This window comes from Salvelinus alpinus, chromosome 11 (assembly GCF_045679555.1).
Source record: "Salvelinus alpinus chromosome 11, SLU_Salpinus.1, whole genome shotgun sequence".
Lineage (NCBI taxonomy): Eukaryota > Metazoa > Chordata > Actinopteri > Salmoniformes > Salmonidae > Salvelinus > Salvelinus alpinus.
The window spans coordinates 36,381,408-36,401,407 of record NC_092096.1 but is presented as its reverse complement, the minus strand read 5'-3'; the positions used below and the strand labels follow the sequence as shown (position 1 = coordinate 36,401,407).

The following is a 20,000-nucleotide window of genomic DNA, read 5'->3' as shown; positions in this document are numbered from 1 at the left end:
TGTTTTTGGTAAGTCAAAATGTTTTACGAGTGTGAGTGTGACTGACCTGGTGTGTGTGTGGAGTTAGTTACAACCGTCAGAGCTACAGGGGAATGGACGCCGCAACATCTCCATACTGTCCACACACACACACACACACACACACACACACACACACACACACACACACACACACACACACACACACACACACACACACACACACACACACACACACACACACACACACACACACACACACACACACACACACACACACACACACACACACACACACACACACACACACTTCTAATTCAAAAAATCCAGGTTAGGGAAGGTTCCTGACCCAAATGGCAGTTACAACTGTAGCCTGATTCCAGATCTGTTTGTGCTGTCTTGCCAACTTCAATGACCATAGGAGCAAGACAGTACAAACAGATCTGGCACCAGGTTAGTAAAGCTCTTGTTCCCTTACAGTTTTTTACAATCACTTTGCCACTAATTTCGGAACCTTGATGTCATTTTTCAAAACTCTAGACACAAAACTCACAACCAATGATCAAAAAGCTAATTTTTCAAAACTCTAACACTTTTTCCAATTGCTTGGATACAATACACATAAAGCTAAGATCATTTGTTCATTGAACTAAAATCACCTGTTCAAAATGACACAACTTAATTAACATCAAAGTATTACCATTTCAAAATGCAATTCACACATTACTGAGATGACTGTCTATTCATGTCATTACAATAATCTAACTATCAATTAATACAACTGCTCAAAATGATAAGTACCTGTTGCATTACTCTTAATGCATAGTTTTATGGAAACTAACGAACAATAATCCATGTTTAGACCATGAAAGTTGCAGGATAACGAGATCCATTGACACCAATTACATTTACATTACATTTTAGTCATTTAGCAGACGCTCTTATCCAGCTGTGGAATATGAACCAATTGGACTACATTATCTATGGATGTAATATTTCATCATCGTTCTTTATCAGACACTGTTTCTATGGTCCCATGTACCACTTTTCCAGACCATGTTTTCAGATTTGACATTACTCACCAGCCACTTTATTAGGTACACCTATCTAGTACTGGGTAGGACCCCCTTTTGCCTCCACAACAGCCTGAATTATTCACGGTGTTGTACGTTAAGAGATGCCCTTCTGCACACCACTGTTTTAAACAGCTGTTATTTGAGCATTTGTGGCCTTCCTGTTAGCTTGAATGAGTCTGGACATTCTCTTCTGACCTCTCTCATTAACAAGGTGTTTTTGCCCACAGAACTGCCGCTCACTGAATGTGTTTTGTTTATCGCACCATTCTCTGTAAACTCTAGAGACTGTAGTGCGTAAAAATCCCAGGAAGGCAGCTGTTTCTGAGATGCTGGAATCACCATGTGTAGCATCAACAATAATACCACGGTCAAAGTTGCTTAGATTACGCATCTTGTCCGTTCTAATGTTTGGTCGAACAACATCTAAAGCTCTCTACTCTATAAACTCTATATATTGAGTTGCAGGCAGCCACATGATTCACTGTTTGAATGTAACCTTCCTTGATGAGCTAAATCAGGTCTGTAGAGCTGATGGCATGACCTATGTCATTGTGTGGGATAATGTCCGGCTCCACCATGCTCAAATGGTGCAAGCATGGTTTCAGGTCCATCCACAATTTACCACCCTGTACTTACCCCCATACTCTCCTTTCCTAAAACCCGATTGAGTAATTTTTCTCCACATGGTGGAAGGTATATGATAGGCGCCCTCACGAACAAGCCACCCTTCTCCAGGCCATGGATGACGCATGCAATGACATCACGGCAGACCAGTGTCAGGCCTGGATTCGCCCGAAGATTCTTCCGAAGATGTTTGGCTAATGAAAACATTAATTGTGATGTGGATGAGAACCTATGGCCAAATCCACAAGACAGGTTTGATGGAAATATAGAAGTACAGTAATCAATCCTTTGTTTTGCTTTTTACAGTAAGCCAGGTGAGGAACACTGCAGTTGATGTTTTACTGTAGTTTTTTTCTTTTTTTGTAGCTAATTATTTTTGCTTTGATTCAAAGAAACCTATTAGTGATTTTATTGTATTTAATCAATACATTTCAGATGTTGTTTAATGATTCCACTGTCTGTAGTATTCTCTTTACTAGTCCTTTTACAGTGATGTACTTATGTGTAGTACCATAATGAAACATGTATCACATATTTTATAATGCAATATTTAATGATTGTACGAACAACTACACAGTGAAACTATCGGTATCTTGTGTGTGGGTGATCTAAATGAATGCTCCTATGGTATTTCATGATAAATTAGTTATTTGAACCAATGATTCTGCACGTGCAAGGTTTCTTTAAAGATATGAATGCACAATGCAATGTTTTGAACATTGGACAGCCTGTGTTACAAGTGATGACCGTTTTGAATTTTGTGTCTAGAGTTTTGAAAAATTACCACAAGGTTCTGAAATTAGTGCCAAAGGGATTGTAAAAAACGGTAACAGAGATGAACAGCTGGACTCTGTTAAAGTGAACTGAACAACCAGCTTCCTGCCCTCCTCTCCACCCAGTTTCACTAATGCAACAGCAGAGAAGAGGCCCTGTGTTACTGGTGGTATTACTGGCGGTCCCAATTGGTCCTTTTATTATGACATCACAGGAATCACTAATATCACCTTTGCTTTCGTCTGAGACTCCACTTCCCACGACAGAGAGAGAAAGAGAGGGAGAGAGAGAGGGAGAGACATAGAGAGAGGGAGAGACATAGAGAGAGAGAGAGAGAGAGAAAGTGTCTGTGCGCCGTCTTGTATTTGAGGAAGAGATTGGGGAGGGTTATTGGAATAGGGGAGTGCTCAGTTTGAAGGAAATCAATGCAGCGCGTTGAAGAAAAGCACTCATTGAAATTCATGGCTTAGTACCTATAGCATTGTGGTTTCAGTGGAGAGAGAGAGAGAGAGAGAGAGAGGCCAGTGAGCAAGAGAGAGAAAGAGAGAGAGAGAGACTGACAGATTTCAATTAAAATGGCATTTACAAGAGCACGGACGGAAAGAGAGGAGAGGAGGGGGGGTGTGTGTGTGGTGTGGTTTTTCCTCCAACGAGCCTGCAGTTTTTAGTTGAAGGGACAAGGGCGCCTTAATGCTTGCTACCAAGTTGGCTACAGCCGTCCATGTATCTACCTATAGATGCCTACATCTTCCATGCAATACAACAAAGCACCGATTGTGGTTGATTTAAACCAGTCAAATCGTCTCAGTGGTTTATACTGTATGATTGACAGTCCGTTAACAAATAACTCTCCTATACAGTAGTGAGGATAGCTGCTCCGTACATCTTAAAAGCCACTATGTAAGAGATGGAATCTTCAAGTTAGTCTTCAAACTGAATTCTTCTCTACTTGCCGTCTCTGACATCAGAACCTACGCAGCTATAGATGACGAATCAGGCATCTAGAGAGGCTCTTTGAAGAGGAACTTTAGCTCTAATAGTTGTATAAATTGTTGCAGCGAGGCTTTGAACGTCCTTCCCGTTTGATATTACATTGGGAGCCTTTAAAGGGTCTATTTAAAAGGGTCCTTTTAAGTGGAAGCTTTATGGGCGGCTGTGCTGTGCGGCTGCGGCTGTGCTGTGTGATCACCACTCAGGGCAGAGGAGTGCAAACACACTGGTCCCCACCACGCACACACGTACATTTACGCGCGCATGCACGTGCACAGGCACACACACGCTCAGGCGCATTTACACGGGACAGTGATGACTGGCGACTCTCGAAAGAGATGCAGAACAGCAGCTCGTCCCTCTCAGATCTCAGAGGACCCCTCTCTCTTCAGGCAGCTCCTCTGTGTGTCCTGGACTCCTCTTGTTGTTGTGACTGAGGCAGCCCTGGCGAGAGAGAGATCAGTCTCTCTGACTGGCATCCAGCCTGCCACAAAAACACCACCATCTTCTCCTCCCTCAGCGGAAATACTGGAGGCAGGAGAGACCTGAGGCACTAAAATAGGCCTCTCTGTCTCCATCTGTCTATCTCTGTCTCTCACTCTCTCTGACTTCCACCTACTGTCTCTGTCTACTTCTTTCTTTTTCTCTCCTCCTCCCCTCTCTTTCCCCTTCTCCCCCCTCTTTCTTACTCTTTCACCTCCTCCATGTCTCTCTCTCCCTCCATTCCCCTCTCCTCTCTCTCAACATCTCTGTCTCTCCCTCCCTCTCTCTCCCTTCTCTCCTTCACTACAGTACTACCTCCTCTCCTCCACTACAGTACTACTACCTCCTCTCCTCCACTACAGTACTACTACCTCCTCTCCTCTCCTCCACTACAGTACTACTGCCTCCTCTCCTCCACTACAGTACTACTGCCTCCTCTCCTCCACTACAGTACTACTACCTCCTCTCCTCCACTACAGTACTACTACCTCCTCTCCTCCACTACAGTACTACTACCTCCTCTCCTCCACTACAGTACTACTGCCTCCTCTCCTCCACTACAGTACTACTCCCTCCTCTCCTCCACTACAGTACTACTACCTCCTCTCCTCTCCTCCACTACAGTACTACTACCTCCTCTCCTCTCCTCCACTACAGTACTACTACCTCCTCTCCTCCACTACAGTACTACTACCTCCTCTCCTCCAGTACAGTACTACTACCTCCTCTCCTCTCCTCCACTACAGTACTACTACCTCCTCTCCTCCACTACAGTACTACTACCTCCTCTCCTCCACTACAGTACTACTACATCCTCTCCTCCACTACAGTACTACTACCTCCTCTCCTCTCCTTCACTACAGTACTACTACCTCCTCTCCTCTCCTTCACTACAGTACTACTACCTCCTCTCCTCTCCTCCACTACAGTACTACTACCTCCTCTCCTCTCCTTCACTACAGTACTACTACCTCCTCTCCTCTCCTTCACTACAGTACTACTACCTCCTCTCCTCCACTACAGTACTACTACCTCCTCTCCTCCAGTACAGTACTACTACCTCCTCTCCTCCACTACAGTACTACTACCTCCTCTCCTCCACTACAGTACTACTACCTCCTCTCCTCCACTACAGTACTACTACCTCCTCTCCTCCACTACAGTACTACTACCTCCTCTCCTTCACTACAGTACTACTACCTCCTCTCCTCCAGTACAGTACTACTACCTCCTCTCCTCCACTACAGTACTACTACCTCCTCTCCTCCACTACAGTACTACTACCTCCTCTCCTCTCCTTCACTACAGTACTACTACCTCCTCTCCTCTCCTTCACTACAGTACTACTACCTCCTCTCCTCCACTACAGTACTACTATCTCCTCTCCTCCACTACAGTACTACTACCTCCTCTCCTCTCCTTCACTACAGTACTACTACCTCCTCTCCTCTCCTCCACTACAGTACTACTACCTCCTCTCCTCTCCACTACAGTACTACTACCTCCTCTCCTCCACTACAGTACTACTACCTGCTCTCCTCCAGTACAGTACTACTACCTCCTCTCCTCCACTACAGTACTACTACCTCCTCTCCTCCACTACAGTACTACTACCTCCTCTCCTCTCCTTCACTACAGTACTACTACCTCCTCTCCTCTCCTTCACTACAGTACTACTACCTCCTCTCCTCCACTACAGTACTACTACCTCCTCTCCTCTCCTCCACTACAGTACTACTACCTCCTCTCCTCTCCTTCACTACAGTACTACTACCTCCTCTCCTCTCCTCCACTACAGTACTACTACCTCCTCTCCTCTCCACTACAGTACTACTACCTCCTCTCCTCCACTACAGTACTACTACTTGCTCTCCTCCAGTACAGTACTACTACCTCCTCTCCTCCACTACAGTACTACTACCTCATCTCCTCCACTACAGTACTACTACCTCCTCTCCTCTCCTTCACTACAGTACTACTACCTCCTCTCCTCCACTACAGTACTATTACCTCCTCTCCTCCACTACAGTACTATTACCTCCTCTCCTCCACTACAGTACTACTACCTCCTCTCCTTCACTACAGTACTACTACCTCCTCTCCTCCACTACAGTACTACTACCTCCTCTCCTCCAGTACAGTACTACTACCTCCTCTCCTCCACTATAGTACTACTACCTCCTCTCCTCCACTACAGTACTACTACCTCCTCTCCTCCACTACAGTACTACTACCTCCTCTCCTCCACTACAGTACTCCTACCTCCTCTCCTCCACTACAGTACTACTACCTCCTCTCCTCCACTACAGTACTACTACCTCCCCTCCTCCACTACAGTACTACTACCTCCTCTCCTCCACTACAGTACTACTACCTCCTCTCCTCCACTACAGTACTACTACCTCCTCTCCTCCACTACAGTACTACTCCCTCCTCTCCTCTCCTCCAGTACAGTTCTACTACCTCTTCTCCTCTCCTCCACTACAGTACTACTACCTCCTCTCCTCCAGTACAGTACTACTACCTCCTCTCCTCTCCTCCACTACAGCACTACTGCCTCCTCTCCTCCAATACAGTACTACTACCTCCTCTCCTCCACTACAGTACTACTACCTCCTCTCCTCTCCTCCAGTACAGACTACTGCCTCCACTCCTCTCCTTCACTACAGTACTACTACCTCCTCTCCTCCACTACAGTACTACTACCTCCTCTCCCCCCTCCACTACAGTACTACTACCTCCTCTCCTCCACTACAGTACTACTACCTCCTCTCCTCTCCTCCACTACAGTACTACTACCTCCTCTCCTCCACTACAGTACTACTACCTCCTCTCCTCCAGTACAGTACTACTACCTCCTCTCCTCTCCTCCACTACAGTACTACTACCTCCTCTCCTCCAGTACAGTACTACTACCTCCTCTCCTCCACTACAGTACTACTACCTCCTCTCCTCCAGTACAGTACTACTACCTCCTCTCCTCTCCTTCACTACAGTACTACTACCTCCTCTCCTCTCCACTACAGTACTACTACCTCCTCTCCTCCACTACAGTACTACTACCTCCTCTCCTCTCCTCCACTACAGTACTACTACCTCCTCTCCTCCACTACAGTACTACTACCTCCTCTCCTCTCCTCCACTACAGTACTACTGCCTCCTCTCCTCCACTACAGTACTACTACCTCCTCTCCTCCACTACAGTACTACTACCTCCTCTCCTCCACTACAGTACTACTACCTCCTCTCCTCCACTACAGTACTACTACCTCCTCTCCTCTCCTCCACTACAGTACTACTACCTCCTCTCCTCCACTACAGTACTACTACCTCCTCTCCTCCACTACAGTACTACTACCTCCTCTCCTCTCCTCCACTACAGTACTACTACCTCCTCTCCTCTCCTTCACTACAGTACTACTACCTCCTCTCCTCTCCTCCACTACAGTACTACTACCTCCTCTCCTCCACTACAGTACTACTACCTCCTCTCCTCCACTACAGTACTACTACCTCCTCTCCTCTCCTCCACTACAGTACTACTACCTCCTCTCCTCCACTACAGTACTACTACCTCCTCTCCTCCACTACAGTACTACTACCTCCTCTCCTCCACTACAGTACTACTACCTCCTCTCCTCTCCTTCACTACAGTACTACTACCTCCTCTCCTCTCCTTCACTACAGTACTACTACCTCCTCTCCTCTCCTCCACTACAGTACTACTACCTCCTCTCCTCTCCTTCACTACAGTACTACTACCTCCTCTCCTCTCCTTCACTACAGTACTACTACCTCCTCTCCTCCACTACAGTACTCCTACCTCCTCTCCTCCACTACAGTACTACTACCTCCTCTCCTCCACTACAGTACTACTACCTCCCCTCCTCCACTACAGTACTACTACCTCCTCTCCTCCACTACAGTACTACTACCTCCTCTCCTCCACTACAGTACTACTACCTCCTCTCCTCCACTACAGTACTACTCCCTCCTCTCCTCTCCTCCAGTACAGTTCTACTACCTCTTCTCCTCTCCTCCACTACAGTACTACTACCTCCTCTCCTCCAGTACAGTACTACTACCTCCTCTCCTCTCCTCCACTACAGTACTACTACCTCCTCTCCTCCAATACAGTACTACTACCTCCTCTCCTCCACTACAGTACTACTACCTCCTCTCCTCCACTACAGTACTACTACCTCCTCTCCTCTCCTCCACTACAGTACTACTACCTCCTCTCCTCCAGTACAGTACTACTACCTCCTCTCCTCCACTACAGTACTACTACCTCCTCTCCTCTCCTCCAGTACAGACTACTGCCTCCACTCCTCTCCTCCACTACAGTACTACTACCTCCTCTCCTCCACTACAGTACTACTACCTCCTCTCCTCCAGTACAGTACTACTACCTCCTCTCCTCCACTACAGTACTACTACCTCCTCTCCTCTCCTCCAGTACAGACTACTGCCTCCACTCCTCTCCTCCACTACAGTACTACTACCTCCTCTCCTCCAGTACAGTACTACTACCTCCTCTCCTCCACTACAGTACTACTACCTCCTCTCCTCTCCTCCAGTACAGACTACTGCCTCCACTCCTCTCCTTCACTACAGTACTACTACCTCCTCTCCTCCACTACAGTACTACTACCTCCTCTCCACCCCTCCACTACAATACTACTACCTCCTCTCCTCCACTACAGTACTACTACCTCCTCTCCTCTCCTCCACTACAGTACTACTACCTCCTCTCCTCCACTACAGTACTACTACCTCCTCTCCTCCAGTACAGTACTACTACCTCCTCTCCTCTCCTCCACTACAGTACTACTACCTCCTCTCCTCCAGTACAGTACTACTACCTCCTGTCCTCCACTACAGTACTACTACCTCCTCTCCTCCAGTACAGTACTACTACCTCCTCTCCTCTCCTCCACTACAGTACTACTACCTCCTCTCCTCCAGTACAGTACTACTACCTCCTCTCCTCCACTACAGTACTACTACCTCCTCTCCTCTCCTCCACTATAGTACTACTACCTCCTCTCCTCCAGTACAGTACTACTACCTCCTCTCCTCTCCTCCACTACAGTACTACTACCTCCTCTCCTCTCCTCCACTACAGTACTACTACCTCCTCTCCTCTCCTCCACTACAGTACTACTACCTCCTCTCCTCTCCTCCACTACAGTACTCCTACCTCCTCTCCTCCACTACAGTACTACTACCTCCTCTCCTCCACTACAGTACTACTACCTCCCCTCCTCCACTACAGTACTACTACCTCCTCTCCTCCACTACAGTACTACTACCTCCTCTCCTCCACTACAGTACTACTACCTCCTCTCCTCCACTACAGTACTACTCCCTCCTCTCCTCTCCTCCAGTACAGTACGACTACCTCTTCTCCTCTCCTCCACTACAGTACTACTGCCTCCTCTCCTCTCCTCCACTACAGTACTACTACCTCCTCTCCTCTCCTCCACTACAGTCACTACTGCCTCCTCTCCTCCACTACAGTACTACTACCTCCTCTCCTCCACTACAGTACTACTACCTCCTCTCCTCCACTACAGTACTACTACCTCCTCTCCTCCACTACAGTACTACTACCTCCTCTCCTCCACTACAGTACTACTACCTCCTCTCCTCTCCTCCACTACAGTACTACTACCTCCTCTCCTCCACTACAGTACTACTACCTCCTCTCCTCTCCTCCACTACAGTACTACTACCTCCTCTCCTCCACTACAGTACTACTACCTCCTCTCCTCCACTACAGTACTACTACCTCCTCTCCTCTCCTCCACTACAGTACTACTACCTCCTCTCCTCTCCACTACAGTACTACTACCTCCTCTCCTCCACTACAGTACTACTACCTCCTCTCCTCCAGTACAGTACTACTACCTCCTCTCCTCTCCTCCACTACAGTACTACTACCTCCTCTCCTCCAGTACAGTACTACTACCTCCTCTCCTCCACTACAGTACTACTACCTCCTCTCCTCCACTACAGTACTACTACCTCCTCTCCTCCACTACAGTACTACTACCTCCTCTCCTCCACTACAGTACTACTACCTCCTCTCCTCCACTACAGTACTACTACCTCCTCTCCTCCACTACAGTACTACTACTCCTCCCTCTCCTCCACTACAGTACTACTACCTCCTCTCCTCCACTACAGTACTACTACCTCCTCTCCTCCACTACAGTACTACTACCTCCTCTCCTCCACTACAGTACTACTACCTCCTCTCCTCCACTACAGTACTACTCCCTCCTCTCCTCTCCTCCAGTACAGTTCTACTACCTCTTCTCCTCTCCTCCACTACAGTACTACTACCTCCTCTCCTCCAGTACAGTACTACTACCTCCTCTCCTCTCCTCCACTACAGCACTACTGCCTCCTCTCCTCCAATACAGTACTACTACCTCCTCTCCTCCACTACAGTACTACTACCTCCTCTCCTCCACTACAGTACTACTACCTCCTCTCCTCTCCTCCACTACAGTACTACTACCTCCTCTCCTCCAGTACAGTACTACTACCTCCTCTCCTCCACTACAGTACTACTACCTCCTCTCCTCCACTACAGTACTACTACCTCCTCTCCTCTCCTCCACTACAGTACTACTACCTCCTCTCCTCCAGTACAGTACTACTACCTCCTCTCCTCCACTACAGTACTACTACCTCCTCTCCTCTCCTCCAGTACAGACTACTGCCTCCACTCCTCTCCTCCACTACAGTACTACTACCTCCTCTCCTCCACTACAGTACTACTACCTCCTCTCCTCCAGTACAGTACTACTACCTCCTCTCCTCCACTACAGTACTACTACCTCCTCTCCTCTCCTCCAGTACAGACTACTGCCTCCTCTACTCTCCTCTCCTCCACTACAGTACTACTACCTCCTCTCCTCCACTACAGTAGTACTACCTCCTCTCCTCCACTACAGTACTACTACCTCCTCTCCACCCCTCCACTACAATACTACCTACCTCCTCTCCTCCACTACAGTACTACTACCTCCTCTCCTCCACTACAGTACTACTGCCTCCTCTCCTCTCCTTCACTACAGTACTATTACCTCCTCTCCTCCACTACAGTACTACTACCTCCTCTCCTCTCCTCCACTACAGTACTACTACCTCCTCTCCTCCACTACAGTACTACTACCTCCTCTCCTCCAGTACAGTACTACTACCTCCTCTCCTCTCCCCCACTACAGTACTACTACCTCCTCTCCTCCAGTACAGTACTACTACCTCCTGTCCTCCACTACAGTACTACTACCTCCTCTCCTCCAGTACAGTACTACTACCTCCTCTCCTCTCCTCCACTACAGTACTACTACCTCCTCTCCTCCAGTACAGTACTACTACCTCCTCTCCTCCACTACAGTACTACTACCTCCTCTCCTCTCCTCCACTACAGTACTACTACCTCCTCTCCTCCAGTACAGTACTACTACCTCCTCTCCTCTCCTCCACTATAGTACTACTACCTCCTCTCCTCTCCTCCACTACAGTACTACTACCTCCTCTCCTGCACTACAGTACTACTACCTCCTCTCCTCCACTACAGTACTCCTACCTCCTCTCCTCCACTACAGTACTACTACCTCCTCTCCTCCACTACAGTACTACTACCTCCCCTCCTCCACTACAGTACTACTACCTCCTCTCCTCCACTACAGTACTACTACCTCCTCTCCTCCACTACAGTACTACTACCTCCTCTCCTCCACTACAGTACTACTCCCTCCTCTCCTCTCCTCCAGTACAGTACTACTACCTCTTCTCCTCTCCTCCACTACAGTACTACTGCCTCCTCTCCTCTCCTCCACTACAGTACTACTACCTCCTCTCCTCCAGTACAGTACTACTACCTCCTCTCCTCTCCTCCACTACAGCACTACTGCCTCCTCTCCTCCAATACAGTACTACTACCTCCTCTCCTCCACTACAGTACTACTACCTCCTCTCCTCCACTACAGTACTACTACCTCCTCTCCTCCACTACAGTACTACTACCTCCTCTCCTCTCCTCCACTACAGTACTATTACCTCCTCTCCTTCACTACAGTACTACTACCTCCTCTCCTCCACTACAGTACTAGTACCTCCTCTCCTCCACTACAGTACTATTACCTCCTCTCCTCCACTACAGTACTACTACCTCCTCTCCTTCACTACAGTACTACTACCTCCTCTCCTCCACTACAGTACTACTACCTCCTCTCCTCCAGTACAGTACTACTACCTCCTCTCCTCCACTATAGTACTACTACCTCCTCTCCTCCACTACAGTACTACTACCTCCTCTCCTCCACTACAGTACTCCTACCTCCTCTCCTCCACTACAGTACTACTACCTCCTCTCCTCCACTACAGTACTACTACCTCCCCTCCTCCACTACAGTACTACTACCTCCTCTCCTCCACTACAGTACTACTACCTCCTCTCCTCCACTACAGTACTACTACCTCCTCTCCTCCACTACAGTACTACTCCCTCCTCTCCTCTCCTCCAGTACAGTTCTACTACCTCTTCTCCTCTCCTCCACTACAGTACTACTACCTCCTCTCCTCCAGTACAGTACTACTACCTCCTCTCCTCTCCTCCACTACAGCACTACTGCCTCCTCTCCTCCAATACAGTACTACTACCTCCTCTCCTCCACTACAGTACTACTACCTCCTCTCCTCTCCTCCACTACAGTACTACTACCTCCTCTCCTCCAGTACAGTACTACTACCTCCTCTCCTCCACTACAGTACTACTACCTCCTCTCCTCCACTACAGTACTACTACCTCCTCTCCTCTCCTCCACTACAGTACTACTACCTCCTCTCCTCCAGTACAGTACTACTACCTCCTCTCCTCCACTACAGTACTACTACCTCCTCTCCTCTCCTCCAGTACAGACTACTACCTCCTCTCCTCTCCTCCACTACAGTACTACTACCTCCTCTCCTCCACTACAGTACTACTACCTCCTCTCCTCCACTACAGTACTACTACCTCCTCTCCACCCCTCCACTACAATACTACTACCTCCTCTCCTCCACTACAGTACTACTACCTCCTCTCCTCCACTACAGTACTACTACCTCCTCTCCTCTCCTTCACTACAGTACTATTACCTCCTCTCCTCCACTACAGTACTACTACCTCCTCTCCTCTCCTCCACTACAGTACTACTACCTCCTCTCCTCCACTACAGTACTACTACCTCCTCTCCTCCAGTACAGTACTACTACCTCCTCTCCTCTCCTCCACTACAGTACTACTACCTCCTCTCCTCCAGTACAGTACTACTACCTCCTGTCCTCCACTACAGTATTACTACCTCCTCTCCTCCAGTACAGTACTACTACCTCCTCTCCTCTCCTCCACTACAGTACTACTACCTCCTCTCCTCCAGTACAGTACTACTACCTCCTCTCCTCCACTACAGTACTACTACCTCCTCTCCTCCACTACAGTACTACTACCTCCTCTCCCCCAGTACAGTACTACTACCTCCTCTCCTCTCCTCCACTATAGTACTACTACCTCCTCTCCTCTCCTCCACTACAGTACTACTACCTCCTCTCCTGCACTACAGTACTACTACCTCCTCTCCTCCACTACAGTACTCCTACCTCCTCTCCTCCACTACAGTACTACTACCTCCTCTCCTCCACTACAGTACTACTACCTCCTCTCCTCTCCTCCACTACAGTACTACTACCTCCTCTCCTCCAGTACAGTACTACTACCTCCTCTCCTCCACTACAGTACTACTACCTCCTCTCCTCCACTACAGTACTACTACCTCCTCTCCTCTCCTCCACTACAGTACTACTACCCCCTCTCCTCCAGTACAGTACTACTACCTCCTCTCCTCCACTACAGTACTACTACCTCCTCTCCTCTCCTCCAGTACAGACTACTACCTCCTCTCCTCTCCTCTCCTCCACTACAGTACTACTACCTCCTCTCCTCCACTACAGTAGTACTACCTCCTCTCCTCCACTACAGTACTACTACCTCCTCTCCACCCCTCCACTACAATACTACTACCTCCTCTCCTCCACTACAGTACTACTACCTCCTCTCCTCCACTACAGTACTACTACCTCCTCTCCTCTCCTTCACTACAGTACTATTACCTCCTCTCCTCCACTACAGTACTACTACCTCCTCTCCTCTCCTCCACTACAGTACTACTACCTCCTCTCCTCCACTACAGTACTACTACCTCCTCTCCTCCAGTACAGTACTACTACCTCCTCTCCTCTCCCCCACTACAGTACTACTACCTCCTCTCCTCCAGTACAGTACTACTACCTCCTGTCCTCCACTACAGTATTACTACCTCCTCTCCTCCAGTACAGTACTACTACCTCCTCTCCTCTCCTCCACTACAGTACTACTACCTCCTCTCCTCCAGTACAGTACTACTACCTCCTCTCCTCCACTACAGTACTACTACCTCCTCTCCTCCACTACAGTACTACTACCTCCTCTCCTCCAGTACAGTACTACTACCTCCTCTCCTCTCCTCCACTATAGTACTACTACCTCCTCTCCTCTCCTCCACTACAGTACTACTACCTCCTCTCCTGCACTACAGTACTACTACCTCCTCTCCTCCACTACAGTACTCCTACCTCCTCTCCTCCACTACAGTACTACTACCTCCTCTCCTCCACTACAGTACTACTACCTCCCCTCCTCCACTACAGTACTACTACTTCCTCTCCTCCACTACAGTACTACTACCTCCTCTCCTCCACTACAGTACTACTACCTCCTCTCCTCCACTACAGTACTACTCCCTCCTCTCCTCTCCTCCAGTACAGTACTACTACCTCTTCTCCTCTCCTCCACTACAGTACTACTGCCTCCTCTCCTCTCCTCCACTACAGTACTACTACCTCCTCTCCTCCAGTACAGTACTACTACCTCCTCTCCTCTCCTCCACTACAGCACTACTGCCTCCTCTCCTCCAATACAGTACTACTACCTCCTCTCCTCCACTACAGTACTACTACCTCCTCTCCTCCACTACAGTACTACTACCTCCTCTCCTCCACTACAGTACTACTACCTCCTCTCCTCTCCTCCACTACAGTACTATTACCTCCTCTCCTCCACTACAGTACTACTACCTCCTCTCCTCTCCTCCACTACAGTACTACTACCTCCTCTCCTCCACTACAGTACTACTACCTCCTCTCCTCCAGTACAGTACTACTACCTCCTCTCCTCTCCTCCACTACAGTACTACTACCTCCTCTCCTCCAGTACAGTACTACTACCTCCTGTCCTCCACTACAGTACTACTACCTCCTCTCCTCCAGTACAGTACTACTACCTCCTCTCCTCTCCTCCACTACAGTACTACTACCTCCTCTCCTCCAGTACAGTACTACTACCTCCTCTCCTCCACTACAGTACTACTACCTCCTCTCCTCCACTACAGTACTACTACCTCCTCTCCTCCACTACAGTACTACTACCTCCTCTCCTTCACTACAGTACTACTTCCTCCTCTCCTCCACTACAGTACTACTACGTCCTCTCCTCCACTACAGTACTACTACATCCTCTCCTCTCCTCCACTACAGTACTACTACCTCCTCTCCTCCACTACAGTACTACTACCTCCTCTCCTCCACTACAGTACTACTACCTCCTCTCCTCCACTACAGTACTACTACCTCCTCTCCTCCACTACAGTACTACTACCTCCTCTCTTCCACTACAGTACTACTACCTCCTCTCCTCCACTACAGTACTACTACCTCCTCTCCTCCACTACAGTACTACTACCTCCTCTCCTCCACTACAGTACTACTACCTCCTCTCCTCCACTACAGTACTACTACCTCCTCTCCTCCACTACAGTACTACTACCTCCTCTCCTCCACTACAGTACTACTTCCTCCTCTCCTCCACTACAGTACTACTACCTCCTGTCCTCCACTACAGTACTACTACCTCCTCTCCTCCAGTACAGTACTACTACCTCCTCTCCTCCACTACAGTACTACTACCTCCTCTCCTCCACTACAGTACTACTACGTCCTCTCCTCCACTACAGTACTACTACCTCCTCTCTTCCAACTACAGTACTACTACCTCCTCTCCTTCACTACAGTACTACTACCTCCTCTCCTCTCCTCCACTACAGTACTACTACCTCCTATCCTCCACTACAGTACTACTACCTCCTCTCCTCTCCTCCACTACAGTACTACTGCCTCCTCTCCTCCACTACAGTACTACTACCTCCTCTCCTCCACTACAGTACTACTGCCTCCTCTCCTCCACTACAGTACTACTACCTCCTCTCTTCCACTACAGTACTATTACCTCCTCTCCTCTCCTCCAGTACAGTACTACTACCTCCTCTCCTTCACTACAGTACTACTACCTCCTCTCCTCTCCTCCACTACAGTACTACTGCCTCCTCTCCTCCACTACAGTACTATTACCTCCTCTCCTCTCCTCCAGTACAGTACTCCTACCTCCTCTCCTCCACTACAGTACTACTACCTCCTCTCCTCTCCTCCACTACAGTACTACTACCTCCTCTCATCCAGTACAGTACTACTACCTCCTCTCCTCCACTACAGTACTACTACCTCCTCTCCTCCAGTACAGTACTACTACCTCCTCTCCTCCACTACAGTACTACTACCTCCTCTCCTCCAGTACAGTACTACTACCTCCTCTCCTTCACTACAGTACTATTACCTCCTCTCCTCTCCTCCACTACAGTAGTACTACCTCCTCTCCTCTTCTCAACTACAGTAGTACTACCTCCTCTCCTCTCCTCCACTACAGTAGTACTACCTCCTCTCCTCTCCTCCACTACAGTAGTACTACCTCCTCTCCTCTCCTCCACTACAGTAGTACTACCTCCTCTCCTCTCCTCCACTACAGTACTACTACCTCCTCTCCTTCACTACAGTACTATTACCTCCTCTCCTCTCCTCCACTACAGTAGTACTACCTCCTCTCCTCTTCTCAACTACAGTAGTACTACCTCCTCTCCTCTCCTCCACTACAGTAGTACTACCTCCTCTCCTCTCCTCCACTACAGTAGTACTACCTCCTCTCCTCTCCTCAACTACAGAGTGATTCAGTAGCTCTGGACCCTCTGACCTCCCCAGTCAAAACAATGAGGACAGGGAGCTGGAATGGAACAGTCAGCCCAGCTCTCAACTCAACCTTTACCGTTTCACTTCGAGCTCTTTTCTGTTCCATACTCGCTGAGATATGTCTCTCTCTCTGTCCGTCTCCATCTGTTTCCCTCTGTCTCAGGCTTTACCCTTTTTCCGTCTCATTCCCTCTTCTCCCTCTCTGTCTGTTCTCTCTCTCTCTCTGTCTCTATCTCTCCCCCCCCCCCCCCGTCAGAGCTCGACATGTGATATGGTGGGGAACGTTTATCAACCCGTCACGTTGGACTTCAGGTTTGATAACTAAACATTTCAGTTGCCTCCCTCACAGGCCTTTCTTCAGCCAGCCATCTCATCACATTGTACCTGTAGAGAGGCCAGCGGAGCTCAAGGCCCAGGTGGCCCCCGGCTCTGTTTGCTGTTTCAGGACAGATTGTGCTGAGTCCAGGGGTCCCTCTCCACCTTCTCCCTTTCCCAGGTTTATTTGACTTCTCCCAGGTTTAAATTGACTATAGAGGAAGTTGTACACACTGCTTTCTTATGAATTTAGTTTTTAAAAACAGACACAGTGCATATTTTGTCAATTGTTGCGTTGTTGAGGTGGCCGTAGATATTCCTTTTCCATAAGGAAACGTTTCCTAACCTAACCGATTCAAGTTTATTTTCAGTGCATTTAAAGAATAACTCAAATGTGAAATGCGTACACTTGCATAAACCAAAATACATTATTGTACAGGAACAAGTATAACTTTATATTTCACGCTACATTTAGCATGATTTGTTCCATTATTTGTTCCAATTTGTTCCAACACCTTCGATGAGTAGGGAATCTTTCAGATTGATTCTTTAGAAAGGAGATGCTTGAGGACAGTAGTGTTAGATTTGTCTGCAAAGGGGGCTCCTAGCACCCCTATCTAAAGAGGTAGTTTGGACCCCTAATGAGGCACATGAAGGGCCCCCATGGTCTGTTACTCTCACCACACCACAGAGAGAAAACCAGAGAGGGCTACCCAGTGCTCTTCGAGAGCTTTGGAGGGGGCCAGGATGTAGTGGAGGGGGTGTCTGGGGGGGGGGGGGGGGGGTGGTGTTGTCTTGGTAAACGTTCCTTGTGAGAGAATGCATTCCGTGGGTATTGAAGTCCCAGTGATGTTTTCTTTAGAGCAGGACCCACTCCCTCTCTCCATCCATCTCTCTTTTCTTCTGCCCAACATGTCACCTCAATGACCATTTTGGGTTTTCTTTTGATGAAAAATATATACAGTATATATATTTTTAAGAACATCAAGGTGTCTAAGTAACTTTGATGTGCTCGCCCACACTCGTACTTACGCTCATCACTCACTCACACACACAATACATTCATCATAAGACATTCGTCATCTGATCCCTGCTCCCGACAGGGAGAGATTCCAAAATATTCTCAAAAGTTCCGTGTAACTTGTCCAGACCCTTCCCAGACCCTAATGATATCTTCGGCTGCGTTTTCCTGCTCCACTCCCCTGGCCCCCAAAGTCTCTTCTGTTCCCCCCCCTCTCATCTCCCCTCTAATGAAGATTTAAATACTGGGGGCATTTAAGTTATTAGTGCGCCGGGCTGCTGTGTAAATCAATGGGCCGGGGCTGAAGCCACATGAAACGGGTGGGATGTACAGCCACTAGGACTGAAAGAACAGAACCTCAGATCACCACTGAACTGTGGAGGGAGGAGAGGAGGACTGGGGGAGGAGGGAGTTGGACTGTGTAGATCCGTTAAATTAACACTTGGCTTAATTGATCCTGGCATATGCTCTCTGACTGGGACTTGTCTGTGTGTGCGTGTGTGCAAGAAATTGTGCGTCTGTGAACATGTGTCTGGGAGCAGCTCTTTAATGTGTAATACATCATGTCCCCATGACCCTCAGTGCACTCAGGCAGGAAGTCAGAGAGCATGAAACCGGCTTTGTGCAATTAGGGAAGGAAAACATTGGGATCCACGGCCTCCGTTTGATAAGCCTCCGTCCCTCCCTCCCTCTCACCCCTGTCTCTCTCACACACACACACACACACACACACACACACACACACACACACACACACACACACACACACACACACACACACACACACACACACACACACACACACACACACACACACACACACACACACACACACACACACACACACACACAGAGAGAGAGAGGAGAGAAGTGTGATTGTAAAATGACTGATGTGGATGACTTTGACAGAGTTAACTGTGCTCAGCTCTGTCCGGCCAGCGCTAACCGCGACGCCTCTGAGCTATCCCCAGAGCGGATGGAATGGGAGGCAGGCATGTTTAACACATTTCTTTTGCTCATAAAAATCTCACAGCACATGACCCTTGAGGAGTCTGTAGTGTGTTTGTGATGGAGGGGGAACTTCACCCCCTTCATTGTTGTGAATGAGGATGTTTAAATAGGCCTTTTCCCATCAGCCCACTCTCTGTTAGTCCAACTGGCTGCTGTCAGGCTCGTAGCCCATCAGTCAATCGGTCAGACATGGTTATGACCCTCGTCAATAGGGTTTCAAAAACCAGGGAACTTTCAATAAATTCACTGGTTTTCCAGCAATCACGGTTGGAGGACTCCCGGAGTAAGCAGGAAATCCAGAACCTTCCAACCACGATTTCTGGAAAACCAGAAAATGTATTGAAAGTTCCCAGAATTTTACAACCATACCCATCAATGTTTTCTAGCATGGCTCGTTCTGGGGCTGTAGGATGAGCCACATCAGACAGTCTTCTGATTCATCTTGCAAAGACCGTTGGTCTTCAACTACAGGTCTACAGACCCATCTACCACTAATATGATTTCTCTATCACCCTCCATCTCCCTCTCCCTCCCTCCCTCCCTCCCTCCCTCCCTCC

At 48.4% G+C, this 20,000-nt stretch overlaps 1 protein-coding gene across 7 annotated transcripts in view; it reads left to right on the top strand.

The window, feature by feature from the left end:
• The window catches only part of scube1 (signal peptide, CUB domain, EGF-like 1), a 120,048-nt gene that overhangs the window by 49,925 nt on the left and 50,123 nt on the right, over positions 1–20,000 (top strand). The window lies entirely within an intron of this gene.